The following is a 27640-nucleotide window of genomic DNA, read 5'->3' on the forward strand; positions in this document are numbered from 1 at the left end:
GCGGCCGGTGCACCTCGCTGATCCAAAAGCAGGAGCCAGGTGCTTCTCCTGGTCTCCCATGGGGTGCAGGGCCCAAGCACTTGGGCCATCCTCCACTGCACTCCCTGGCCACAGCAGAGAGCTGGCCTGGAAGAGGGGCAACCGGGACAGAATCCAGCGCCCCGACCGGGACTAGAACCCGGTGTGCCAGCGCCGCAAGGCGCAGGATTAGCCTATTGAGCTGCAGCGCCGGCCTTATGTATTGTTTTGTACAGGGACTCAAGGTGTCTCAACAAAGGTATTTCTGAACATGGGTTGTTCAGGGAGCTGTGTTGACGAAGAGACAGAGGGGAAGGTAGAACCACGTGCCCCCAGGGCTGTGCGTGCAGTGGAGTCCCGGGTGCTCCCGGGGCACCCCCAGGCCTGGACATGAGAGGAGAGGGGAAGTGCTGCTTCTTGCCTCAGTTTCCCTGTTTGGCCAGACTATTCCTAGAGCCCCTTTTGTCTGGGATGTGCTTTTGGAGCGGGAACGCTGGGATATGGAAGAAGAAGATGGAGGTTTGGGAGGCAGCTGGGTTTGTCACCTCCCGCTGGGTGCCTTGGTCAGGGCCGGTCACTGCCCGTGCCTGTTTCCCCTTCCATCCAATGAGGATACTCGTGCCACCCACATCCCCATGTTGCTTGAAGTCTTTGGTGAGGTGGTGTGTGTGTGAGGTGCTTATCACCCAGCCGGCAGGGTAAGCCCCTGTAATTACCCGCCCGCCGCGGCAGGGACACGCCCCAGCCACCCTGGCCGCCTGCCTGTTTGTTGTTGACATCCCCTTCCCCCACCAGCGCGGGGATGGCAGGTATTTTTATCCTTGCTGGAATTTCTCTTTGCATTGTCCAGCTGGTTACCTAATTGAATCGAGCCACACAGCTTCACTTCCGGTCCAGCGCAGGAGCAGGAAGCAGCCTGGTGCCTTCGCTGCTGGGATGGAGTTGACACCAAGAAGGAGCGCTACAAAGACGCCGCCTCCCTCCCGGAGAGAGTCGCGCCCTCGTAGCCCAACCCCGTAAATCAAGCCGTGCCCGCGCGCGTGCGGACATCAATCTTGCTGCTGATGTCGATGCCTCTGGCCACGTGTCCCTCTCGGTGCCAGCCTGCTCTTTTGGCCTTGTGCATTCACAAGGGATGGCTGCAAAGACTCCCTTTAAATATTTAGAGCGGATGACCGATGGGCACATGCGGGAAGTGCTGTCCGGCGGGATATAAATAAAAGATCAAGGCGCGGAGAGGAGCTGCAGAAGGCCAGGCACCAGTGCCTCTTCTCCCCGGCTCAATGGTGTCTGTGGCATTGGCTTCGCCCTGCCCCCCTGTGGCTCTGGGGCAGGGAGGGGTAGTGGTTAGGGGCAAGGGTCTGATACGGATGTACTAGAAGCTTCTGGTCCCTGTCCTGCCGCAGGGCAGCTGAGAGAAGTGGAGCAGCCTGGCATTGTGTTGAATGCTCTTGGGAAGCCGTCCATGTCACCCAAGGAGCTTTTCGACCCTGGCACTGCCCCGCGCCCCGAGGCCCGCTCTGTCTTGCCTTTCAGGCCTTAAGCTCCTCACGTGGCCTGCCTGGGGCCCTCCTGCTTCTGCACATCCACGTGCAGCCCCTGCGCTCTGTTCTGTCCTTGCTTTGCCTGGTCGACTGCAGCCTGCTGTATCCCGCTGAGCTACTTTGTGGAGAACTTTAGGGGGAGCCTTCCTCCTTTAGGCCCACTTTGTTTCAACACCCAGCCACGTTCGCAGCTTTAAAGGCCCTATGAAGTCCTGCAGTAGAGGAACCTGTTCAACTCTGTGTATTCCAGAACCTTCTGAACCTCTGTCGGCCGAACAGCTTCCCCTTTGCACACCTCTGCCAGCTTTAAGATGCTCTCGGCGATGCGGTGTTGCAGCCGTCTCCGCACCAGTGTGATGCTGTCTCCCCATTTTACAGATCAGGAAACTGAGGCCGAGAAGGTTCAGTAGTCCATCCCAGGAATACCTGCGGTCTGTCCCTCCATCACCTTCTGGGTCAGTTGGCGGGTCCTCTAGGTGGATGTCCAGGGCCAGGAAGGGGCTGGGTGTGACAGCCGGCGACCCGCTCTCAGAGAGCTTTCGGCCTTGTGGAAGGGGTGGGAGGGGCACGTGGACTGGAGAGCGTTTCACTGCCCAGGCTGCCGCAGGAGCCCTGGGCCCTCTGGTAGGACAGGAGCAGAACCCAGTGCCCAGCTCGCTGTGGGTTCTCGCGACGTGGCTGTGGGTTCTCGTGACCCGGCCGTAGCTTCCTTCTGCAGGGACAACACCTGCGAAGCAGGGAAGAGAGGAGCTTTCTGCTGAACCCTGCGTGTGCGCCTCCCTTTCTGGGGAATAGATTCCCCTGCTGCTCTGTGAAGTCCCAGGGGGCGCCATCACCTGACCGGGCGGGTGTCTGCCATCTTCCTTCCAGGCCTGTGTGCCCGAGTTTCCTCTTGGAGTAACTGATTTTGGAACTTCAGAGCTGCTAAGGGTTGTCTTAATAGTCAGGGCAGGGGTGGGGGGCTGCCCAGGAGGTGGGTTAAAGGCATTGGAGGCCGCTGGTGCCGCTGCGGCTGCGTGGTGGGGGTGCGCGTGACTACAGAGCCCGTGCTTGTTTTATTTTAGCTCTGAGCGTTTCCACTTTGCAATGGAAGGAGCGAGGCTTGCGCAGGAGCCCGCAGTCTGCTGGATGGGACGGGTGCAGGTTTGCTGTGGGGAAATGAGCAGTTAAAAGGCAGCTCCAGGTCGTCAGGGGTGATGGGCTGGGATACAAACACACACACACCCCGCCACAGGCTGCGCAGTCCTGGGTGATGGTCACCACCCAGTCTTCCAGAGTGCCCAGGAGGTGGTGGAAGCTCCCTGGAGAGACTTTTGGGAGAGCAGCTGGTCCTGGGTGGACCAGCACACTGGCTTTGTGCCCTGTGCTGCCTGGGGCACCATTGTCCCCTGGGAGGGGGTGGGCAGGCCAGGGCCCTGGCTTGGTGTGGCGAGGACCCTTGCCAGGGAGGCCAACACGCACGGGGAAGCTTATCTGCTCAGTGGGCAGAAAGAACAGGGGGCGGGCTTTCTCCCAGAGACCGCCCTGGCCCGGGGGCCCCATTTCAAGCAATGCTCTGGCTGCCCCGGAGGCACAGCTTAGACTGCAATCTTCCTGTCCAGCTCTCACACTGGGATCTCCGTGGAGTTTTCTCGGGGATTTCACATGCCCTCTCCTCTGCCCTCCCTACCCAAGGGATAGGCGCCTCCAAGCCCGTGGGGCAGTGGCTTGGGCCCAGCCCCGCCAGCCGTCTGTCCTTGGTCACGGTGACCACCGCCCCTGCGGGGCGTCTACCCGCTACCTCCAGCATTTTCAGCTTCGTTCACAGACAGAAATGGAGGCCCAGGGCGATTTGCTCACACAGTGGCTCAACAGTGGGACAAGGGGGTGGGTGCTGTGGCACAGCAGGTTAGGCTGCCACTTGGGACGCCTGCATCTCATATCTGAGTGCCGGGTTCTGGTCCTGGCTGGGAATCCCCTCCGCTTCTGATCCAGCTTCCTGCTGATGCACCTTCTCGGCAGCAGATGATGGCCTGAGTATTTGTGTTCCTGCCACTCCTGTGGGAGACCCAGATGGAGTTCCTGGTGCCTGGCTCCACCCTGGTCCAGCTCTGGCTGTTGCAGCCATTTGGGAAGTGAACCAGCGGATGGAAGATCTGTGTGTGTGTGTGTGTGTGGTCTTCTCTCTCTCTCTCACTCTGCCTTTCAAATACATATTTTTTTAAATAGCGGGGTAAAGTCTCCTGATATCCAGTCTAAGACTCTCATAGGCCTGCGTGGGGGAACCTGGCTTCTCTGGCTCCATCATAGCTGCTGGCTGGAGCGGACACTGAGACTTGGGAGCTGCTGGGGGGTAGGGAGTCTGACACCGTGGGACCATGTCCGCCCAGCTCAGTGCTGCGTGGGGTCAGCCAGAGGCACAAGCGGCAGAGGCGCCTCCCCAGACTGGCCGTGGTTAAAGGGATGATACAGGCTCTTGAATCTGAAGAACCCAAGAACATGTCAGGACGCGGGTCTGTCTGTCTGTCTGACTCCTGGCTCTGTTGCTCCCCTGGGCAAGGAATGGGAACAAGGGGAACCCTGGGACTCTGGCCCCGGAAGAAGGCGGAGAAAACATGGGCACAAGCACCGAAACAGGTGGTGTGCGCACCACCCGTGGTGGTGACATTCAAGGGGTTTTGGTAGACAGGACTTCCACTGTTGACTTCTCCCCTCGTGTGAACTAAACACAGTGCGTTGTGCGCATGGAGAAGGATTCCGGAACCACATCTCAGCTCCGTGGAAACGAGACCGCGGCTGCTTGAATGACAGGCGCCCTGGGCGTGGTGGCAGCGGGATGGGGCGGGGGCTGCGTCTCTTCACCCTCAGTCTGCTCTGAGTGCCGGCGTTCAGAAGTGCTTTCAAAGGTTGAAAACAGTTGAGCCGAGCAATGTTGAAAGCTTCCTCCAGCCTTAGAAGGCCAAACAAACGTGCTCCGAGGCCGGACCTGGCCAGGTCCCACGGCATCCTGCAGAGGCACCAGGTGCTTGTAAAGTGAAGGGTGTGACCAGGTGAAGGGGGAAGGGGTGGCTCCCGGCAGTCCCAGAGCGGCACAGCCCCTGCCTGGGCTGATGGAACCAACACGTGGTTATCGAGTGCCTGCTTGTGCCAGGAGTGGGAATTTCCCCGCTGGACCTCATCGGGTCGAACTTTTGAAAGGGGGGGGGGGTCTTAGCAAAGGAGGAACTTTGCAGGAACCCCCGGAAGCTCCCTCTGTTGCTTGAAATTCCACCATTAGTGACTGATTCCTTTGGATGAAACGTTGCCCTTTCTAGCTGAATTGTTAGGTACAAGCCCTCCTTGGGTTGGAACTTTTTATTTTTTTTTCCTTCTATGATAAGACCCTTGGAAAATAGGACCCCTATTTGCGGTGGGGGTGCCAACAGAAGGAGTTAAACAGGGGAGCTGGATACAACGCCAGGCCCGTGCGGGAAGTCAGGGTTTTGCACGTCGACCGTCATTGTTCCTACCCCACCCTGGAGTGCTAAACTTAGCAACAGTCGAACATTCTAGAACATTCTAGTCATGGCATCCCTTTTAGTGGTCATTGTTTTCCAAGTCTGGATCCTGACAACAGAACAAGAACTGCAGGTCCTTCCGGGCTCTGACCCCTGCTGCAGACTACATGGCCCTTCTGCTCTGAGTGTTGGCTCCTACTCCAGCCTCCTGGGCCAGCCACTGGAGGAAGCCGCAGGTGGCCTGGCCAGCTTCCCCCCCCCCCCCCCCGCCTCCTGCCCTTCCCAGCTGGAGGCCACAGTTGGCTGCCTCCCCTTGCTCACCTTCTGGACCCCTCCCCCGCACCCCCTCCCCGAGAATTCCGGCCACTGCCCCGTCAGCAGCGACCCCCTGGCCGCTCCCTGTGTGGTGGCGGTAGGTGTGTGTGGGCTCTGGAGTTCCACTAGGCTTGGCTGAGTCACTCCTACTGGGTTTCCCAGCTGAACAGGGGGATAGCAGCACTGACCCCAGCAGGTTCCTGGAGGCACCAGTGACACGTGCGAGATGGGGAAGCAGGTACTTGGTGCCGCTGCAGTCTGCGATGATGGTGTTCGTGCCAGCCTCCCCAGGGTGGGGCTCCAGCTGCCACTCCTCCTCCCGGACACACAATGTCTGCCCAGCCCCTCCAATGCTTCTGTTAAGTCCTCCCGACCCTGCAAGGGTGCCACCCTGGGCATCCTTCCTACTCACCTGCCAGTCCCAGTGGTCGTCTCTCAGCTGACCTCACTTGAATCCCAAGTAGAGCAAATGATCTTCCCCAGGCACACGCGCAGGGCCAGCAAAAATCCTCCCTACCATGAGCCACTCCTCCCCCCAGCTGCTCCCTCTGCCAGCCCCCCAGTTCCAGCCACACTGCCTAGCCTGGGGCCATGGAACCTGAGCCGTGCGGTCTCCCTCCTCCACGTGCACAACTGGCAGTTCCCCAGGCACCATCTCCTGCACCCCATCCTTGTCCCCGTGGCCCATTGTGGGGAACCTAGCCCCAGCCACCTGCCTGGCTGCCCGCTTCCTCTCCCTGCCCACGGCCCCTCTACCTTCCTAACCCTTGATCAGATGGGGTCTGGCTCACAGATCTTGAGGGATTCCTTGTTTTCCTGGGCGCATTGCTCAGACTTTGCAGCTCAGCGCCCAAGGGTCCTCCAGACTCCAGTGGGAGCCGCCCCACCTGCAGCCCCTTCCTCTGCCAGCTGCACCCTCACTCCCAGTCTCCTGCCTGGAACGGCGATTTCTCCACCACCTTCACAAAGCCAGTGCGGGTGCCCATGCAGCCCGGCCCCTGGCTCCCAGCAGCACGGCCCTGCACCTCTCAGCTCCTCAGGATGATTTGTCCGTGGTCCCCACGCCACTGGCAGCCGGGTTGGGGATCTGCCTGGAAGAGGAGGCCAAGGCTGGCATCCCCAGAACCTAGCACAGGGCTGAGCCCAGCGTTTTGCGACTCACGACCCGGCAGGCTCTGTGGGTTTTGTCGGAGGAGCAGGGCACCATGGCTGGGGAGGGCGTGTGCTTCCCAGTCTCTCTCTGTTGGAGGCTTCGGCTGCTGGGGAGGATTGAGCAATGGTGTGGTTGAAACCAAGCCCAAGTGGGCACGCGAAGAATGAAAGACGTCAATTGTTAATGCTTAAAAATGCCGCCGTCAACTCCTCCTGCCCCCAGCAGGGTGGGGACCGATGGGCACTTGACCCCTTGGCAAGGAACTATGTCATGGCCAGCTTGGGATGGGTGTGGCTGGGAGAGTGGCAGGGAGGGGGAGTGGGTGGGGGAGGGCCGAGGCTGATGCTATGGAGTGACAGGGCCCCGTGGTTTCTGGGGTGAGGAGCCTGGGGTGTTTGGGGAATGTCCGGAGACTTTATCGCCTGGTGCTGCCCAGGCCCAGGTAACCATGCCATCTCCTGCACCGTGCTGGCTGGCCACCTTGAACCTTGCCTCGGCTGCCCTCTGCCTGGGCCCCTTTCCTACTTGTCCTGTCCCATGTCAGCGCACCCCTTAAATGCCACCTCCCTGAGACAGCTTCCCTGACCACCACATTCGAAACACAGCGACCCCCGACCCAGGCAGTCTGTGCCTCAAGTCCCGTGTTTTCCTGTATAGCTTGGATCGCAGTTTTAACTTTTACACATGAGTGGTCTTCAAAAAGCTTGTGGAACACGTGCATTGTGGAGAAAGTAAGCATGTATGGTAAAGGTATTTTGCATCAAAATAAATTATATCATTTAATTCAGTTTTCCATGGAAGAGATTTGCTTGTTTATTTGAAAGGCAGAGTGACAGAGAGAGATCTTCACTCCCTCAAATGCCTTCAACAGTGGGGGGCTGGGCGAGGCTGAAGCCAGGAGCCAAGAACTCTATCTGGCTCTCCCATGGAGGGGGGCAGGGACCCCAACACTTGAGCTGCCCTCATTCGCCTCCCAGGCACATTAGCAGGGAGCGGATGGGAGGCGGTGCTTCCCCTCCAGCCATCGTTTTTTGTCAGATGAATGCAAGGGTGAGTAAAATGATTTGGCCGCAAGCGAGGCCAGACCCTCGGTAGGGTGACCGGCCATCTCAGTTTGCCTGACACAGAGTGGGTTCCCAGTACATGGTCCTTCCCTTTTAAAACCGAGGCGGCGCAGGGAAATTGGGACTGATCCCCCCACCCTTGGTGCCGGCGTCCGCCCCTGGAGGGCCGAGTTGTGCAGGTGCAGATTGATGCTCAGAGCCTTAGGAAGGAGTCCAGGGCTCATACATCCTTGAGAATGAGAGTGTGGCTGCCTGGGGGTGTGCACGGGTGGGTGCACTGCACCCCCACCCCCCACCCCAGGTCCTATCTGCCCAGTCTGAGCCTTGTGCCATCCCTGCTGAGTGAGTGGCAGGTTCCTCTCAGCCCCACGTCACACGTGACATGGGCGATTGCCAAGCTGGGGTCTTTACTGAGGTACAGCACAGCAGGTCCCCATGCTAGACTGCGTGCCACCCCCCCCCCCACCGACTTAACATCTTGCGGCTGGGGGAGACGTGCAGCTTTGAGGTGTTAAGGTTTGTGGTTTCACATTTCTTTCACCTCCGTTCTGGGTTTGTCTTTTTCTTCTGTGTCTGCACAGTCTCTCTCTCAAGCGAAACCATCTGTCTCTTTTCCCACCTGCCTTGGGCCAAGCCTGGTTGGTTCAGGCTGGACTGCAGGTGCCTCTGGCTCGTTCCTGGTCCAGCCGGCCCACTCCCCACCTGTTCTTCCATTGGCTCTGGCTCAGGGGTCACCACCTCCCAGCTGCAGCTCTTCCAGGCAGACTCTGGGCTTCCCTACTCTGTGCCACAGCCTCCCGAGGCTTGAGCTGGGGTTCCTGGTATCCCCAGGCTTCACACATGCCCTGCACGTGCTGGGAGTCATGAAGGTTTGTGAGGAGGAGGAAGGCAGGCACCTGGGAGGCAGGCTGGGGTGGTGGCTGACGACGCCAATATGGAACGTGGCCGCATCCAAGCTGCACCACTTCCTAGCTGACCTTGGACAAGGCAGGCCACTTTCCAGGCCTCGGTTTACTCCTCTGTAAAATGGGGAGGCAAAAATACCCACCACTGGGGCTGGCATTTAACATAGCATCTACGCTGCCACTTGCGATGTCTACTTCCTGCATTGGACACCTGGGTTTGAGTCCCGGCTCTGACTCCCCATCCAGCTTCCTGCTAATGCGCCTGTGCTGCCAGGCAGTAGGTGACAGCCCAAGTCCTTGGGTCCCTGCCACCTGTGTGGGAGACCGGGACTGAGTTCCAGGCTCTTGGCTATTGCTGATGTTTGGGAAGTGAACCCGTGGATGGGAGATTTCTGTCTGTCTCTGTCTCTATAGCTTTCCAAAAGCAAAACAGTCATCATTAAAAAAAAAAAAAACAAACACCTTCTAAGATTGTGCAGGTTACGAGAAAGAGGGTTTCTTTGGTGGGGGGGAGCCCAGAGGCCAATCAGTCCTCACCCCGGCAAGGATGTGGGTGGGGGACAGGGCCCAGCCCCTCTGTGACCACCCAGCATCCACCCAGCACCTCGGGGAGGCAGGTATGGTTACTATTATTTTTGTTTTTGTTTACAGATTTATTTATTTGAAAGACAGAGTGACAAGGAGGGATGGGGTGGGGAGGGGGGAAGAGAGAAGAGAGAGAGAGAGCTCTCATCCACTGTGTGACTCCCCACATCTGCAACAACCAGAGCCAGGAGCCAGGAATCCCACGTAGGTCTCCTATGTGGGGAGCAGGGGCCCAAGTGTCTGGGCCTTCAGCCGCCGCCTCCCAGGCACAGTAGAAGTAGGAAGTGCCAGGTTATCTGGGAGTCTGAGCAGGCGCTCTGAGAAGGGGTGTGGCTGTCTCGGGGCTAACCTGCCGCATCACCGCGCCTGCCCTGTACATGTACATCTGGAAAACAGATGCTGATGAGGGATGTTGATTGTGGGGAGGCTGCCCATGTGGATTGGGGGGGGGGGCAGGCTGTAATATAGGAATTCCCTGTGCTTTTTGCTTGATTTTCCTATGAGCCTAAAACTGCTCTAAAAAATAAAAATCTCTTTAAAAAAATGGATAAGAAGATTCATAGAAACTGAAAAAACAGGAGAGAACCTTGCCCAGTGAAGAGGGTGCTTCTCCCGATGAAGTCTCCCGGTGCCTTCACCCTTGCGGCGGGCACCAGGTTCCAGGCTGGTTCCTGCTCAGGGAGGAGCAGACAGGGTGGGCGGGGCTCCTGGTGAGCTGACCCCCCCCCCCCTGCCCCGATGCTTTACTCACATCACCCTGGCCTCTTGAAGAGCCTCTCTTCTTCACCTTGACCCCTCACACATCCTCCTCCCTGCGAGCCCGTATTAGGAGCCCTCAGCCCTGAAACTCGGGAGCCCTGCGGCCAGCCCGCATCCTGGAGATCTCCCGTGTGTAGCCTCCAGGGCTGGCCAGGCCGGACACGGGGCCGGCTCTCACGACAGCTGTGACCGCCCCTCCCCCATCCTGCCCTCCCGGCTGGCCCTCACTGCCCCACGCCCGCAGCCCAGTACCTACTCAGGTCCCTAAAGGGATGTAAAGGTCTTCTCCGGGCTCTTCCCAAGCTCTGGGTGGGCCCGGCAGATCTGCTGATTCTGTGATTCGAGCCGGGCCGAGACGCTGGCTCCGGGCTCCTCCTAGCTTGGTTGGCTCCCAGCCTCCTCGGCTGTTGGCCGCCCGTCCCTGTGCTCCTGTGGCAGATGGCCTGCCCAAAGGTGAACAGATCCTACTTCTGCCGCGTCGAGCCGTGAGGGCACCTGTTCCTCTGCCAGCAAGATCGTCCCCCAGGAGTGACAAAGTCCCCATAGGCCTTGACTCTGCCTGGAGCTAAGGGGGTAGCAGGGACAAGGAAAAGACTCCAGGGGCTGGCAATACGGTGTAGTGGATTAAGCCACAGCGTGCAGTGCTAGCATTCCATGTGGGTGCCTGTTTGAGACCTGGCTGCTTCACTTCCGATCCAGCTCCCTGCTAATGCCCCTGGGAAAACAGCGGAAGATGACCCAAGTGCTTGGACCCCTGCAGGCACATGGGAGACCCAGAAGAAGCTCTGGGCTGCTGGCTTCAGTCTGGCACAGCCCCAGCCATTGCAGGCCATTTGGGGAGTGGACAGTGGATAGAAGATCTCTCCCTTTTTCTCTCTCCTCTCTTCTCTCTCTAACTCTGCCTTTCAAGTAAATAAATCTTTAAAAAGAGGGAGAGAGAGAGAGAGACTGACTCGCTGGCCACCATGCTTGCAGAATGGCCCCTGGGGGCCAGACAGCTGCTGATGGGAGAGGCGGCTCTGGGCTGCCTGTGCTCAAATCCTGACTCTGTCTGTTGTCAGCTCTGCCTCGCTGAGCCACAGCACCCTTGTCAGACGCCATGACAATAGCGCCTCCCTCTCAGGGCTGGCAGGAGGCATGCCTGAGACCCTCCCCCCCACTCCCACCCCCCACTCCCCGCTCCGGTCCGCACAGATTGCATAAGGCACCTGGTAGGGGGGACCCTGAACTCACGTGACCCAGTCACTGGGCCTGAGCTGATGGCTCATGGGGTCTGGGATGGCCAGCGCCACAGGGCGGAGGTGTGGTGAAGGAGACGGACGGTGTAGCACAGTCCCCTTGCCTCCTGGGTGTTCTGTGTACCAGAGCTCAGAGGCCTTGAGGGCGGGGCCTGGCTGGCTGGCTGCAGACTGAGGGAGCCAGGGACTGACAGCCAGGAAGTGTGGTGGAGAGGATGACCCCGAGAGAGCTGCACGTCCTCACGGCGCCTGCTCCTCCCTCCCGACGGCGGGTGCCGGGCAGACGGGCAGAGCCCGCTCTGGCCTCCCTGGCAATTTATCACCTGTCAGCCTGGCTCTTTGGGGACACAAAGCGAGTTCCCTGGGAGACGGAACTGGATTGGGACACAGTGGCTCCAAGCGAGCGTTCTCTAGGGGCCTCTGCCACGGCCACTGCTCTGGAGGGGCTTCGGGCTCAGCTGCAGCAGGTAGACAAAGACACAGGCTCTAAGAAGGTTAGGGACCTGGCTGCCAAATCCTGCTCTTCCTCCATTAGCCCCCACCTCTCAGCCCGGAGGTCTTTAATTTTTATTAATTTGAATTTATTTTATTTTAGTTTTTAATTTTTATTTATTTGAAAGGCAGAGAGACAGAGAGGTCTCCCACCTGCTGGTTCACGCCCCCAAGTGGCAGCAGCAGCCTCGGCTGAGGCAGGCCAAAGCCAGGAGTCAGGGCCTCCATCCAGGTGTCGCACACGGGTGGCAGAGGCCCAAGCACTTGGACCATGGCCTGCTGCCTCCCAGGGTGTGCATTTGCAGGAAATGAATCAGAAGTAGAGGCGGGACTTGAACCCAGGCCCTCAGACATGGGATGTGGTTAGTCCGCAGGGAGTCTCAACCAGCAGGCCAGACGCCGCCCCCTCAGCCAGGGTTTCTTTTCTTTCATTTTTAATATTTTGTCACAAATTTAATATTTATTATGTATACATTTTTGCTATCTTTAAGTATATATATTGAAACATTTCTTTATTTGAAAGAGAGTTGGCCGGCGCCGCGGCTCACTAGGCTAATCCTCCACCTAGCGGCGCCGGCACACCGGGTTCTAGTCCCTGTCGGGGCGCCGGATTCTGTCCCGGTTGCCCCTCTTCCAGGCCAGCCCTCTGCTGTGGCCAGGGAGTGCAGTGGAGGATAGCCCAGGTGCTTGGGCCCTGCACCCCATGGGAGACCAGGAAAAGCACCTGGCTCCTGGCTCCTGCCATCGGATCAGCGCGGTGCGCCGGCCGCAGCGCGCCGGCCGCGGCGGCCATTGGAGGGTGAACCAACGGCAAAGGAAGACCTTTCTCTCTGTCTCTCTCTCTCACTGTCCACTCTGCCTGTCAAAAAAAAAAAAAAAAAATTAAACAAAAAAAAAGAGAGTTACACAGAGACACAGAGAGATCTTCCATCTACTGGTTCACTCCTCAAATGACTGCAGTGGCTGGGGTGAGGCCAGGCCAAAGCCAGAAGTCTGAATCTCCATCCGGGTCTCCCATGTGGGTGCGCTTGGGCCATCTTCTGCTGTTTTCCCAGGCACATCTGCAGGGAGCTGGATCGGAAGTGGAGCAGCCAGGACTCGAACTGATGCCCGCCTGGGATGCCAGCATTGCAGGTGGCAGCTTCGCAGGCGATGCCACAACGCCGGCCCCTTGGCCAGGAGTTCTTAACCAGGGCTCCTGGGACCCCAGGAGTCTCCTGGGTGCATCCTGGATGTTCAAGAACTGGAGCACGAAGGAAAAGCTTACCCACCTTTCTTTCCACTAACCTCTAATTACAATGACAAACGGCCGCTCCTCCTTAGGCAGTACACCCCAGTGGCTTTAGCCGGCCTATGATTTTGTAGAAAACATAGAAACGCAGAAATGCTCGTGTCATATTGCAGTTGTTGTGGGTATCTTGAAATGATGCTTTTGTTCATCGTATTTCAAAATGACAGTGTTTACGAGGTCTGGCTCTTGCTTTGAAGGCGTTAAGAAAACACATATAATGGCCCAGCATTTAAAACAGAATCACGACAACCATATTTCAGTGTAACTGGCTTCCTCCACAATGCTCAGTGTTGATTTTATGCCTTTAAAGATGGTTTTCTCAGGAGAGAAAGGGTCCCCAAGCCTGAGCAGAGATCAAAGCAGAGGTCAAAGGTGGCGCTGCCCCACCCCCACGCCGAGGGGACAGAAGCCTGCGCTGAGCCGGTCTGCCCCGTGTCTGCAGCCCCGTGCTGGCCTCCTCGTGAGAGTGCCCCCAGGAGTGACAGCGGGTGGGGACAGCGCCACCCTCTGTGGTCGGGAAATCCTGGGTGACGAGGTGGCATCGGACCTGGGCCTGGGGAAGTGTGAAGAGACCTGGCCGGGCAGAGGGAGCAGACTGAGCGAAAGAATGAGACCGGAAGGCTGGGGCGTGCGTGGTGGGGAAGACGGCTGGGAGGGAACGGGAGTCTTGTACGTGAGGCAGGGGCGCTGGCCCCCGGGAGCCAGGGCAGGGCTGGACTCAAGGAAGCCAGGGGTTGCTGCTGGAAGACAAGGAGAGGACGGGGCAGGCAGGAGCCTGGGGCAGTCATCTGTTTGTTATTTTTGTTTGTTTTTTAAAATTTGATCTTATTTATTTGAAATTCAGAATGACAGAGAGAGATCGAGAGATCTTCCATCTGATGGTTCACTCCCCAAGTTGCCACAAATAGTCCCGGCTGGGCCAGGCTGAACTAGAACTCCATCCTGCTGTCCCACGTGGGTGGCCGGGGCCCAGGCACCTGGGTCATCTGCGGCTGCTTTCCCAGGCGCATTATTGTATTAGCAGGGAGCTGAATCGCAGGCTGGACTCAAACAGGCACCCCATGTGGGCTGGTGTCCCAGGCAGCAGCTTAACCCACAGTGCCACAGTGCCGGCCATCTTACGGGCTCATGGAGAGCCCACCTGAGCCCAGACGGGAGGGTCTCCGTGGGCACAGATGAGGCGGCTGTCCCAGCCGTGGAACGAGGTGGGAGGTGTAGGAGGTTCAGGGCTCAGGCGCGGGCCTGGGTTTGAATCCTGGCTCTGCCAGTTGTTCGCTGCGTGGTCCCGGGCACGGCAGGAACACACTTTATGATTCCTTTCCCTCATCTGAGACCCCTGAGGATAGATAGCAGTCCCTGCCCTACCAGGATGTGTGGCGAAATTTAAAATTTAGCCTCGGGTTGAATGCCCAAGTCCTGCACCATGACTGGGTTTATCACTGCAGTAAAACGCGGGGCCTGTGCCCTGCTGGGTGGGAGGTGGGTGTGGGGCCCCCAAGGCTGCACCTGCAGCTGGCATCTGAGAGACAGGCTGGGTCTGTCTTCCCCATGGTCCCAAAGGGCTGGGGCACCTGCTCGCTGCCCTCTCCCCCTCTGCTCCCCTCCTCCGTGCCGCGTTCCTGTCGCTCTAGTCCCTGTCCCCTCAAGCGTCACACAGCAACTCTGTCTTACCCCAGCCCTCCAGCTGCATCTTGTCCAGTTCTTTCCAGGTGAGGGAGGCGTGGGTGTAAGCGGGAGCTCCGAGAAGGGTGGGGGCTCCACTCCGGTGGCCCAGGTCTGTGCCTGGGAGGCTGCGCTGGGCGAAGTGGCTGTGAGGAGGGAAAGGTCTTTGGATGTGGCACTTCACAAAGTCAGGTTCACCGTGGGCCCTGCTCACGCTGGGGCTGGGGCTCCTCATGTACCCCACCCTCGCCCACCTCAGGTCCTGGCCAAGTGGCATCGCTCTCTCCCAGGTCCAGGGGTCCTGGCGTTAACTCTGCTGCCCGGGGCAGGGGGAAATGAGCTTGCGGTATTTTTGTAAAGTGTGTGGAAGCATATTTGGTGGTGGTGGGGTGTTAATCTTAATACACCGTTTTCAGATTGGGTGCTATGAAGCCCCCGGGGATTTCGTGAGCACCAAGGAGACCTCATCAGGAAGGTTCTGCAGGAGCAACACAATAACAGCTTCTAAATTGGGGCAGGGAAGCCTGGGGGGCTACCGCCCCCCCCAGGCCTATAAATCAATCCCGCACACAAAGAGCGGCTTGTCCTCTGTCCTGGGTAGGGGGAGCACAGTGACTGTCCCCGGCCTCTCTCTGCTGCAGACAGGGCGCCAGGCCAGGCCCCTGGGCCTTGTTATTCTCCAAAACAAGGGGGTGTCCGTTTCAGCAAGAGAGATGTAGGTTAGATAGTGGGAGAACTTCCTGGCTGACGGGGGCGGGGGTGGGGTGGCATCCCGGAATGGGTGGCTCAGGGAACGCGAGGAGACTCTTTTCTTTGGGATTGGAAGACTGGCAGGTTCTGTCCCCTTTGGCACCTTTGAACCACTGCCCCGTGACCACTGCCTCGTGACAGCTGAGACTGGGACAGATTCTGCCCTGGGGTCTGGCCTCGGGAATCGGGCTAGAAAGTGCTTCCTGCTGGGCTGTTTTAGGAGAGTCCTCATCCCCCTGGTCTAAGTGGCCCAGCCAAGGGGACCCCAGACCAGCCCCCTCCCCCAGGCTGAAAGGTCCCCTTTGTACCCCAGAGTGGGAGCTGAATGGCCTGGCTTCCCAGTGGCCACAGTGGGAATGCAGGATCAGAGCGGTGGCAGAACGGGAGGCGCAGGAGGCAGAGACCCTGGCTGGCCACAGCTGGCTGTGGCTTGTCCTGCCTTTCCTCTCGGCCCGATGTTTTACGAGTCTTAATCTTTTCTCTCGAAGCCTGCTAAAGCCCCCAATTCTGCAGGTCTGGTGGGGTGGGAGTGGGGGGTGATGCAGTGGCCCTCCAGTGTGCACAGAAGCCCAACCCTGATCAGCTGTGGCCCCACGTGGCCCCCTGTGTGAGGCGGCCGGCTCCATTCTAGCACAAGCCTGGGCAGGTGCAGCCGGGGTGAGCAGTTTGGAAGAGGTGACGTACAAGGCTGAGGCTGGGCCGGTGGTGGGGGAGGAGTTCACAGTTGGCAAGGAAGAGAAAGAGGGGAGGCCCTGCCCTGCTGTGGGTGGGGATGGGCAGAGCCTCTCTCTGGGGTGAGCACCCAGGCCTGGGAAAGGGGGTGGCTCCATCCTAGGGGAAGCAGAGGAAGCCACCGGGAAGGGCAGCCCCAGTCCCCGCCCCCAGCCCTGGGTAGGCTGGGAGGGGGCTGTACCTCCTGGCTGACCTGAGCCTCAGAGGTGCCCCCACCCTTCCACCAAAACAGCCAACATCGGGCAGCGCTGTGTGCCGTGTGCACGTGTGCGTGTGTTGGGGAGGCCCGTGGGAAGGCCAGGCTGGCTGCACCCAGCAGCCCAGGCTGTGGGAGGTAGGAAGGAGAGGGCAGAGCCGGGAGACCACTGATCCAGGAGGCCCCGGGCTGTCATCACCCAGCACGCAATCAGGTGCCAAAGTAACCCTGGGCTCGGAATGGGGCTCCCGAGCTCTCCACACTCCCTCAGTCCCACGGACTCACTTCAGGCTCCAACCGCTTGGGAGGAAGTGGGCTCCATCGTCGTTTTACCACTGGGAGCGTGCAGAACCGTGCCCCGTGCCTGGGTCTCTGTAGTCACTGGCTCAGCGCTGCTTCAGGGGGCAGCGGCTGTGGGCCCGGCCCCTTGCAGGGGAAGGAGGCAGTGGCTTTACTGCAGGGGGGTCACCTAAGAGGTCAGGAGGGAGGCCTGTGATGGAGCTGGTGGGGTATTCAGGGGAACTTCCTGTTGGGGGTAGGGGGGACCATGGAGCTGGGCCTTGAACACAGGGTCCTTGGGGGATGAGGACAAGGTAGCAGGAGGCCTGGGGGGGGGGGGCTTGCAAGGCCTGGCATCCCCCGCCGTGGGTGTGGGCATGCCCTGTGGGCCCAGCAGCCACTCTGTGCAGAAGAAGTACATTTGGAGAGTCCTGCTCTGGGAGCCCTCCCAAGGACGGTCCTGATCCAGAGGTATTTTGGGGGGCAGCTTGAGACGGCACTAGCGCCCCCAACCCGCTGCTCCCTAAGGCTCCTCCCACCTCCAGCCTGTCCTGCTGTGTCCTCTTTCTCCTAGCCAGCCGGCCTGTATTCTGCGTTTAGTGTAAGCTGGCAAAGTAACTTCCAAGAGGACACTCAGAGGGAGGGGCTGGTTGCCATGGCAACTGTAAAGCGGAAGCAGAAACTTGCAGGAGCAGGAGGGAGATGGCTGACCTAGTGTCTGGGGTGAGGGCCTGAGGGGCGGGCCCAGCTGGCTGGGGGTGCCCCGCTCCCCCGTGGTGCGCACAGGGGCCAGCAGGAGGGCGTTGCTTCCTCCTAGCCTTGGGGGCGGTGCCTGCAACTGCGGTCTGAGGAGGAGCAGCTCTGTCCCGGTGGGGAATCCCTGCAGGTCATGCCGTGAGTCCTCTGTTGCAACACCCACAGATGACGTGGCCCCAGACCCACACATTGTGAGGCTGCTTCCCACCTGTCGGAAGGCATTCATTTTCTACCGAGAGGACAAGACGGCCAGGAGTGGGGCTGCGCTGCCCAGGACGTCAGCCTCAAGCCCTGAGCTCGCCCTGCTGTTTCTGGGTGGGTGGCTCCCCCCGCTCCCTTCCCCGGCTCCAGGAACACTTTCCCCGTGGAGCTGCCCTCGGCTTCCTCTACAAATCCAGGGAAGTCGTTTCCCTCTGTGGCTCAATTTTCTCATCTGTAAAATGGGCACAACAGTAACTTTGGTAACAAGGATCATGGGGAGGATGTGATGGGACAATTCAAGTCAAGCACTGGATGCAGTGCCTTGGCTTGGGGCACCCTCGAAATCTCTACTGGGTACCTCTGAACCTAACAGGTGCCTGGGGGGTTAAGCAGGGCCCCAAGGCAGCCTCTGTTGTTTCTCTGCAAAATGGGTGTGAGGAGTTGCTGTCTTGCATGGGAGTCAGGAAGGTGGGTGAGAATCATGGTTGGGGAAGTGTCAGGCTCTAGCCAGATGGAGCAGGCACAGGGGTGTCTTAGCCGGTGTTCTCTGCCAAGGGAGGGGGAGCAGAGAGGAGCTGTGCTCCCGCCCCCAGGGTGGGGTTGGACCTGCTGGAGGTTTGGGTCTGAGATGAGCCCGTGGAATCCCACCTCTGGCTCCTGAATTGGAGCCCAGGCTGCAACTCTGGGGAGAGGCGCAGTGAGCCAGGTGGATTATTCAATGGCAGAGAGGCAGGGTGCATCCTGGGAACGATAATGGGGGAGTTTCCCGGGGAGGGGGAGGGGTGGGTGAATCCAAACCAGCCTAGTTTGGGGTGGCGGCAGAGGGAGCCTCACCAAGCTGGAGGCCACCAGGTCCCCAGACTGCAGGGCACTCCGGTGGGCGGTGCCTTGCTTTGGCTCCGCCTCCACAGCCCACCTCCTGAAGGGCTGCTGCTGCTAGGCTGGGCGCAGAGATTAGGATGTAGAGCCAGGCAGACGGGGGCCTGACCCTCAGGGAGTGCACAGGGTGCCAGGGAAGATCGATGTGGGAGGAACCACTCAAAGCCATGTCTGTGCGTGGAGCGCTGGGCCCCCTGGAGGAGAGGTGCAGGAGCCGGGAGACCGAAAGGGGCAGCTTCTCGGGCCAGGAAGGGAGTGTGGCAGTCAGGGCAGCCGTGGTGCGAGAGCTTGGCCAGAAAGTGTCCCAAGGCCAGCAAGGCCACGGTGGCAGGGACACAGGGCTGGCTTTCCCACGCTCTGTGGGAATAGACACAGAAGTGGGAAAGGGCTTGGGGGGGCAGCTGGGTGCTGTGGGTGTCTCCAAAGCTGGAGAGGGTGACGCTGGGATCTGCAGCCACAGCCGGCAAGAATCCATTTTGCAGAGGGGCTCGGGGACTGACCCGTGTCCTGGATCCTAGCATAGGGGCTGATGGGAGCAAAGAGGCGAAGAAGGGAAGTGGTGGGGCCGGGCTGGGGCTGGAGGAATGCCCGCTGGCCACTGTCCCAGGCTAGTGCTGGAAGCCGAGCCTCCCCCCACCCGCCAACCTTGCTGCTGCTTTTTACGAACGGGCCCTTGGAATGGGGCTGCAGCTTAGTTACCTGGGGACAGGTGAGCGAGACCCTTTAGTGACAGCCTGGGGTTACTGTTAGAAACCAGGTTTTGTGCCTGTCAAGTGGGGGGCACCTGGAGCCGGCTCTTCAGTCTGTGATAAGGAATCACTGAATGGGGGCAGGGAGGGGACGGTGTTGGGGTGACCTTGAACGAGGCTCTGCCTCTCTCTGGGCCCCAGTTTCTCCTGCTGGCTCTCTCCAAGCCTTCTGGTGAAGGTTTGCTAACATCCCTGGTGCCAGCTTTGACCAGCATAGCGCCCAACTGGCAGTGTGGCACCGGATGGGCCCTGTGAGGGGCACCGGGCCTTCTGGAACAGGAAGGAGGTGTTTTATTTGGCCTGGGACTGCTGAGGTCAGAGACCAGGACAGATGGGGTCACTCGGGGCTGCTGCGCTCTGGCTGGGACCCAGAATCCAGACCACATGCGGGAAGCATGGGCTCCAGGGCTGTGCTCCAGGGGCTCTCTGTTCTGGCCCTTGTGTCCCATGAGGCTGAGGCCCCCTGCCTGCCCGGGGGAGCTGAGAGGAGCAACGGGCAGACGGGTGGCTCTGCTGGGAGCGGTGGGCCCGGAAGCTCCATACAGAGCCCGAGAGCGCGGCAGGTGGGCCCCTGGAGCTCAGCGCGGCCCGACATGGTTCAGATTACCTGAGGACTCCCTTCCTGCTGGTTCAGAACGCAGATCCCTGGGCTCTTCCAGGTTGGCGACAGCAGAGCCTCCAGGGGGGCCTGAGCCTCTGTATTCTAACACAAATCTCAAGGGACCGAAGCATCTGAGAATGAGGTTCTGGGCCACCCTCTTCTTTGTGCCAGGGCCAGCAGGGCCCGAGAGGGTGGGAAGGCACGCCCACGCCATTCAGCAGGTAGGGCTTCTGTCTGTGTCCCAGCCTGGGAAGCCCTGGACTCCCCGCCTGCCTGGCTCACCCCCACTGTGGCACCTGGAGCCACAAGGACTTTGTCCTACACCTCCACAGCCCAGCAGGGGGCAGCACCAGCCAGCACCTGCCAAGGTCTGGGCGTGGCTGTGCCTGGCTGGGGCTGCAGAGTCCCCCATTGGGGAGGGTGGCCTGGGGCTGGGTGGGGAGGTTATCTGTGCACCTGGGAGCCCCTGTGAGGGGGTGAGTGTGAGGGCGGCACCAGGAGTTCCCAAGAAACTCGAGATCAGGGAGAGTAGGTCTGGAATATTCCTAACCCACCTTCCAGCTTCCTGGGCCGGAGGTGACAAGGGAAGAGAGGCCCCTGTCACCCAGGCTGCCTCCCCAAGGGCTCCCTTTGGGACTGGGGTCCATCCAGGGCTCCTCCTCTCCCCCAATTCTCTGGATTTCTAAATGAGGGTTGGCCAAGGATCGGCCCCCACACCGGAACCCCGGCCACTCGGCCGCTGCGGGTGGGAGGGTGTGGCTCTGATTGGCTCCTCCTTACCAGGCCTGCAGTGACATCATCGGCTGGGGGCTGAGGGAGGACAGGGTGCCTGGGGGACCCCAGCCAAGTCCCGAGCCCTCCGAGCCCTGGCCTGCCTTCCTCTCTCAGGGCCTCCTGCAGTTTCTAGTTGTGGAAGGCAGTGTTCCTCGTGCACCTTCCAGACACAAGGGGATGGTTAGGTAGTGAGCTCCCCGTCACCAAAGGTATACCTCCTCCCAGGCCTTCACCTGCTCCTGGACGCCCTCCACACGGCCTCCTGACTCTGTTAATTATTAATCACCAGGAGCGCTCCCCCTTGGAGGGATGGACGAGTCCCTAGCCATGGGGGCGGCTGATTTCCAGGATGACCTTGAACTTGTTTTCCTTGGCCCCAAACTTTTGGCTACTTCCTGTTTGAGCAGGCGCAGTAACTGTAGGGCCCCAGCCCTTCCTCCTTCCCCTGGTAGCGTTTGCAGACAACACTGCTGTTCACAGAGCGGCAGGCAGGGCTGACGTTGTTCTCACCCTCGAGGGGCATTTGGCAAAAGCTGTGTGCAGTTCCCACCTAGCCAGGCTTAGGAGACCAGCTGCGGGCCGGTGGAATTCCCAAGTCAGGCCTGGACATCGTAGAACCGTGGTTCTGACCATGCTAGCCCATCCTCTAACACCTGCTGTGGCTCCCACTTAAGTACCAGACCCGGCACACAGAGGCTCTGAATGCCAGTGTCCAAGGGTCCTAAAAAAGAACACCCAGGCCAGCCCGTTTGACAGCAGGGGAAGCTGGGCTGTGAACAAGAGGAGGCTTGTTCAAATGCGTACAGCAAAATCAAGGCATTTGTTCCTCTATTATTTATCATTTATTCACTGAACACCAAGTCTGTGCCGGCTCCTGCCTGGTGTTGGCACTTGCTCGCCGGCCCCCTGACCCGCCCCAGGCTGTCCGGCCTGCCACCCACACGCCACGTGCGGGACAGCCTCGTCTGGAGAGGTAAATCACTCATCCTGGCCTCCCAGCTGCCCTTCTTGCAAAAGAGTGGGGACTGTAAGGCCAGCTCCCTCCGTTCACCCAACTTTTGCTGAGCGCTGTCCTGTGCACCGGGCCCAGCCAGGCCCAGGCCCTTGTTAGGGTTTGAGGTAGGACAATGGCAGGAAGTGAACATCTGAGGATCGGGTTAGTGGGAGCGAGGTGGAGGAATGGCCAGTGCCAAGGCCCTGTGCTGAGAGCATGCTCACGGATGGGAAAGGTACTGAGCTGAGCCACAGGCCGTCTTCACCAGTGGCTTCCAAGACAGCTTCTAGAAAGTTCTTTTGAGAATGTGTACTTCTTGGCCCCACCCACCGAGGTCTGGACTCCAGGATGCCGGGAGTGGGGCCTTGGGCCCTGTTTCCCAGGGCTCCCCAGCCAGTTCATGGGCATCCCGCCCCGCTCCACCCCTGCCTTGGAGAGCCAGCCCTCCACGGCCAGTGGCAGAGGAGGCTCCGAGAGAGGTTGCGGCTTAGCCAGGGTTCTGCAGCCACACGGTGACGGATTGCAGCCGCAGGCCCTGGGGTCCTGCCTGGGTTCTGTCCTCCCGGGTTCTGTCCTCCCTATTCTCGTCCCCCTTACGAAGGCGCGCCTCACCCCTGCCTAACTCTGCCCCGCTCCTCCCTGCTCCCTTGTATGGCGTCCTCCACCTTCTCTCCTGCCCCCACCTCACCCTCTGCTCCAGCCTCACAGCTCTCACGCTGTCCCGGGCTCAGGTGTTGCTGGTTCCTACCTCTGGGCCTTTGCTCCCTTCTCCGAGAACATGCTCCTCCCCCCTCTACCCAGTCAAATCCTACTTGGCTCTCTAGCTCAATGCCAGTGACTCCTACTCCAGGCAGTCTTGCAGGGTTCTTCCTCCACATTCTCCCCGTGTTGACTCCAGATCAGATGGATCCAGCCACTTTTATCAAATGCCACCACCATCTCTTCATCTCGCTCAGAGCTTGCTCTGGGCTGTCCTCTCAAGGAAGCTACCAAGGAATGAGAAAGGAAACTAAGGCTCTGACCTACGGTGCTAGCTGACCTCACCAAGTGCTAAGATGGGGGTGCCCTTTCTACCCCTAAGGGGTGAAGGCCCCACTGTACAGGCTACTTGTCCCACTCAGAGCCCACGCATCTTGGCTGCCTGCCCTGGCGGGGGCTTCCTAGGAACGAGCTGCCGGGCCAGGTCATCTGTCCTCCCCAGCGGGCTTGGTGAGGACCCAGGCCAGTGCCAGCCGTGACGTGGTTTGCTGATGACCCGGCAGGCCTGCCCGGGCAGGAGGGTGCTCCGACCTCACACTGGGACCATATGCCTGCCCCTCTGGTGGCCCAGGGGGTGGGGAGGGGGCTGGAGGGGGAGGAGAAAGCTCCGAGACCTTGAGCTCCGAGGCCAGGCTGGGGAGAGGGGAGGGGTTTGTGGGCCTGGCTGGGGCCCCCACGCCCACCTGGAGCTTGGCTGCTTTTCTAGGCCAGGGCAGGGAGAGGAAGTGCGGGGAGAGAGTGGCTCCAGGCCGGGCCATCTGGGCTGAAACAAGGCTGCTGGGGCTGGGGTGGGGAGGAGGGGCCGGGCTGCAGCCTGGAGAGCCAGTCCCAGCTTCCCCCGGGCCACAGGATTGGAGCCTTGAGCTGCCAGCCCAGAGTGGAAACTCGGGGTGTCTGGTGGCGGAGTGCATCAGGCCGGCCTGCTGGGGAGGGTGACCTGGCGGCTGTACTTGGGCGCCAAGCTGGGGCCCCGGCTCACCACCCGCCCTGGGGGGGTCTTGGCTCAGCTGCTCCCTGCCTTAGCCTCAGCTTCGCCATCTTGGGGAGTGATGGCAAGCCCACCCTGATGGCTGCTGCTCTGTGGGAGGGGCAGCCACACCCGGAGTGGTTGGGGACTTGATCCCTGCATTAGGCAGGTCCCCTGTGCCCAGCATTCCAGGGTAATCACTGGCTCTTGGGGCCCCTTCTTGCTCTGATCGCCAGGATTGTACGACTGATGGGCTGCTCGTTGATCTGGGTTTCTGGAGGACAAGAGAGGATGCGTAGGTGGTGGTTTGGGGCTGGGGGAAATTTCTAGATCCTGATGGAATCTCAGGGAGGTGGGCTGGCACAGCAGTCCCATGTCCACTTCATATGAGGAAACTGAGGCCCAGGGAATGAGTATGTCAGTCGTGTCCCCCACCCCCCTCCGCTAGAGCCCTGCCTTCTCCCTGGGGCTCCACCCTCAGCCCAGCTTTGGTGGCCTGATAAAAAGTGCTCTGAGTGCCTGAGGCTCCGCCTAGGGGTGTGCAGATGTGCACACTGGACCCTCCCCTAGCTCTGCCTGTGTGTGTACAAATGTGTACCCTGGACCTGCCCCCTGGCTGCATGTACAAATGTGTACCCTGGACCCGCCCCCTGGCTGCATGTACAAATGTGCACCCTGGACCTGCCCCCTAGTTCTGCCTGTGTGTGTGCTGATGTGCACACCAGCCCTACCCCTTAGCTCTGCCCATGTTGAGAGGGGCGGAGCTTTCTAACCCCGGGGTCACCCAGGCCCTGCCCTGGCCGTCTTCTGCAAAGGATGACATTGGTGGCTTTCCGGAGGACACGTGAGTGTGATCGCAGGCTTGACTGCGCCTCCCTAGGATAAGCTGGGCTTCAGCCTCCTCACCTTCCCAGCTAGGATCCTGCTACTCATCCCGGACACAAACTGGAAGCCGGAAGCCGATGTCATCTATCTGCCAGACGGGCTGCCTCCTGGGCCAGAGACCATGGCCTTATCCATGACGGCCCCACACACTCCTGCCAGGGCTGCAGACGCTGAGAGGTTGAGACTGGCCCGCCAGGCGGATGTGTGCTGGGCTGCCGTCCCCGTCACCCAGCCTCGTTCAGACAGGAAACCCCACTGGTCTGAGCCCTCCAGACACCATTGTGTGCAGCTCGGGGCAGACTCCAGTTCAATCCTATCCCCCCCAGCCTCCTCCTGTCCCTTGACAAAGCCAGCTGCTACGGAAAGTTCTAGACTGTCGCCCCTCCTCCAGCTCTGCAAATCCTATGACCTTTGCTCTTTCCAGCTCCCTGGGCTGTTAGTGCGAGGCCTTAGGGAGTGTGCGTCCCCTCCTCTGCCTGCAGCGTTTTCTGTAAAGAGAAGTCACGGGCTGTCCTGCAGTTAAATGAGATACTGGGTGTAGGAGAATGCTGTGCAAAGGGCCTGGCTCCCGGGACGTGCGGAATGCCGTAAATCCCAGCCCCACCCCCAAACAAGCCCTGGAGGTCAAGTGTGTAACCTGCGGGTGAGGCAGCCTGGGATCGGATCGCTGTGGCCCCTGCGCTGGGGGTGGCTCCCGGGGGCTCAGTGCTTGAGGATCCCTGCTCGTGGCCGCTCTTCCCTCCCACCCACTGCCGTCCCTTGATGCTGGCCAGGCTCTTCTGCGTGCTGTGCTGAAGAGTGGACAATCTGGCTTCCCGCTGGAGGAAGACGTGCGCATGGTGATGGGCAATGTGGGTCTGTCCAGAGGTAACTGTGGCGTCCACCTCTCCCCACCCCACTTCCTCCCTGACTCGCGGCCGGGCCCTGGCCAGGCCCACAATGCATGAGGTCTTTGATGGTCCTTCAGCCCTGCTGAAATGCCACCTGCCACCTCCATCCCAGCAGGGGGGGTCGTCTTCAGGCCGCCTGGAGGGCAGACCGAATTCTCTGGGTCCATTCCCCATGCTCCTCCTGTGTGGCCTCCAGGGTCCCCATTATTTGACCAGTGAAGTGGACCCGAAGTAGGAAGCAGACTGTCTTAAAGGTGAAGTTTGAGCGGGAGGAGAGGCAGGTGCTGGGCAGAAGGAGCGACTTGGTGGCAGCAGCCTGAGCAGCAGAGGTGGGAGAGAGCAGCTGGGTGGCTGGGAGGGGTGCAGTTGCAGAGGGAGGTGGCCACTTGGTGACACAGCTCTGGCCTCTGGCAGTTCATCTATAGAGGCTTTCGAGGGCAAGGTGAAGGCAGCGGTGGTGGTGGTGGAGGTGGAGGTGGAGGTGGAGGTGGAAGTGGAGGAGGAGGAAGAGGGAGAGGGAGGAGGAGGAGGAGGAGGAGGAGGAGGAGGAGGAGGAGTCAGCTCTGGGATTTCCTGGCGCCATCCAAACCCAGAAACATGCTTAAGGAGCTGTGGTCACTTGGTGCCTGCAGCCACTACACCCAGAGCAGCACCTGGGAGAGGTGTTGGGGGCCCCTCTGGAGGTGGTGCAGGGTGGGCAATCCAGACCCCGTGTTCAGCCCCATAGGCCCCCAAGGCTCACACATCAGCAGGGCCTTGGGAAGGGGGCTGTCTGAGGCAGTGAGATGGTTGGGAGCAGAAGGGGTCTGTCCCTCTGGCCCCTTGTCGTTGGAGGCAGAGGTTGTGGGGGTATGTTCTCAGGTGCTCCTCCCCCAGCCTGGGCATCCGAGGGAGGGCGGCTGCTCCCTTCATGGCCGGGCTGTGGGGGGCCGGCTCCACAGCAGGATTGGTTCCAGATGCTCATCTGGGCAGCTTTGCCTGCCTGCCTGCCCACCCCAGGGGTCCCGGGCCAGGAGAAGGGGTGGGAGCCCAGGCTGTCCTCTCTTAGTGCCTACCTTGTCCCCTTCGGACACGGAACCCCAGGCTGAGCCTCCCCACAGGCCTCAGCTGGCCTAGGGGTGGGCAGTGCCCTCCTAGCCCAAGGCAGGGGTGGGAAAGCTGCTTCTGATTGGCCCACTCACTTTCTTCCCTCCAGAGGCTCAGAGGTTGGGGGTCCATACTGTCTTCTGGCATGTGGGGATACTGAGGCACAGAGCAGGACTTGGGAAGCCAAGCAGAGACCATGCCAGACTTCCAGAGCCCAGCTCCGTCCAGATGCAGTCTGTACCCCCCCTCCACATACCCCTGGGCTGCCTGGCTGCCTGTTGGGAGCCCCAGGCCCAGAGCACCTGCTCCCCCTCCCTTAGAACACTGTGAGCAAATTGTCTCCCACCCCATGAAGGGGTGGCTGCAGCCTGGTTCCTGCTTTGGGAAACAAACTGCGTCAGAGGGACCCCAGGCCCAGGAGCAGAACTCTTGACCCCATCCCATCAGGACTCCCTGAGAGATCCCCCCCCAACACTGGTGGGACTGGCTGTGGGGGTAGGGGGGTTCATTCTGGAAATTTCCCAGGTGTGGGCCTGCAGCACTCAGAGCCGCCCCTTCCCCCCATGTGGAGGCTCCCAGCTGGGTTCTGGTGGTCCCCATGCCAAGAAGGTGCACAGCCTGCCTGGGGACTGGGGGTGGCTGTGAGCCCTGTCTTCCCAAGGCAGATTTTTAGAAGAGTACCCCTCCCACCAAGGTCCACTGTCAAAATGAGCCAGGCAATGCTTATCCCAAAGTGAAGCTGCCAGTGGTCCTGGGGAGGGGGCACTGTGGCCCCCATCTCCCCCTGGGATTGGCCAGTATCCTAGGAAGAGGGGCCAGGGGAGTTGATGGCTCTGGACTCCCCAGACCCCTTGTGGAGGAGCAGCACCCCTCTGGCCCCTCCCCCCTTGTCCCGGGAAGGCGCCTGGCTTCCAGCTGCGATCCAGGCTCCTCCTGACCTGGGGGCCCTCCCTCCTGGCGGAGGGAGCCTGGGAGGGGGCTTCCCCTGTGAGGTGCAAAACCCGGCCTGGATTCCTGCCCACACTGCCCCACCCCTGCCAGGGCCCCCCTGTCTGGCTGTTCTGCAGGAAGACATCCAGACTGCCTCTGGCACCCCCAGACCACCCATCACCCCTGTGCCCTACATCTGCGTGCGGTGAACCCAGGCTGAGACCGCCTGTCGCTGCCTGCGGCAGGTCAGCCCCCATCGGGGCCTCAGTTTCCCTTTCTGTTCTTGAGTGGATGGAGTTCAGGTAGGCAGGGGTCTTGGTCATTTCAAAGAACAGTGCTCTGCAGGGCTGAGGGCCAGGACCGGCAGGGATGGAGAAGGTGGGCGCTGGTGCAGGGGTGTTGGGGTATAAGGGCTGTGCCTGCAGAGGAGTAGTCGGGGAGGGTGTGGGGGCGCCCTGCAGGTGAGGCTGCCCGGTGGTTTGGTTGGACCCAATTCCCAAGGAAGCATGCTTGTGGGACTTGCTGCCGGCATGCTCTGGGGAGCCATGGAAGGTTCTTGAGGCAGGCGAGGGAGTGACTCACAGAAAGCTCTTCAGCCGGCCTTAGAGGGTGTGGGCACCCTGTCTTCTCCCAGCCTCCGTTTCTGGTCCCGGCAGTAGGCTGAGGGTTGTTCTGGCCTGCACTGGGGCCAGTGGGAGGAAGAGACCCCT

General features: G+C 60.2%; 1 protein-coding gene across 9 annotated transcripts in view; it reads left to right on the forward strand.

The window, feature by feature from the left end:
- The window catches only part of DAB2IP (DAB2 interacting protein), a 170695-nt gene that overhangs the window by 30778 nt on the left and 112277 nt on the right, over positions 1-27640 (forward strand). The gene's annotated exons all lie outside the window — the stretch shown is intronic.

Source organism: Oryctolagus cuniculus, chromosome 1 (assembly GCF_964237555.1).
Source record: "Oryctolagus cuniculus chromosome 1, mOryCun1.1, whole genome shotgun sequence".
NCBI lineage: Eukaryota > Metazoa > Chordata > Mammalia > Lagomorpha > Leporidae > Oryctolagus > Oryctolagus cuniculus.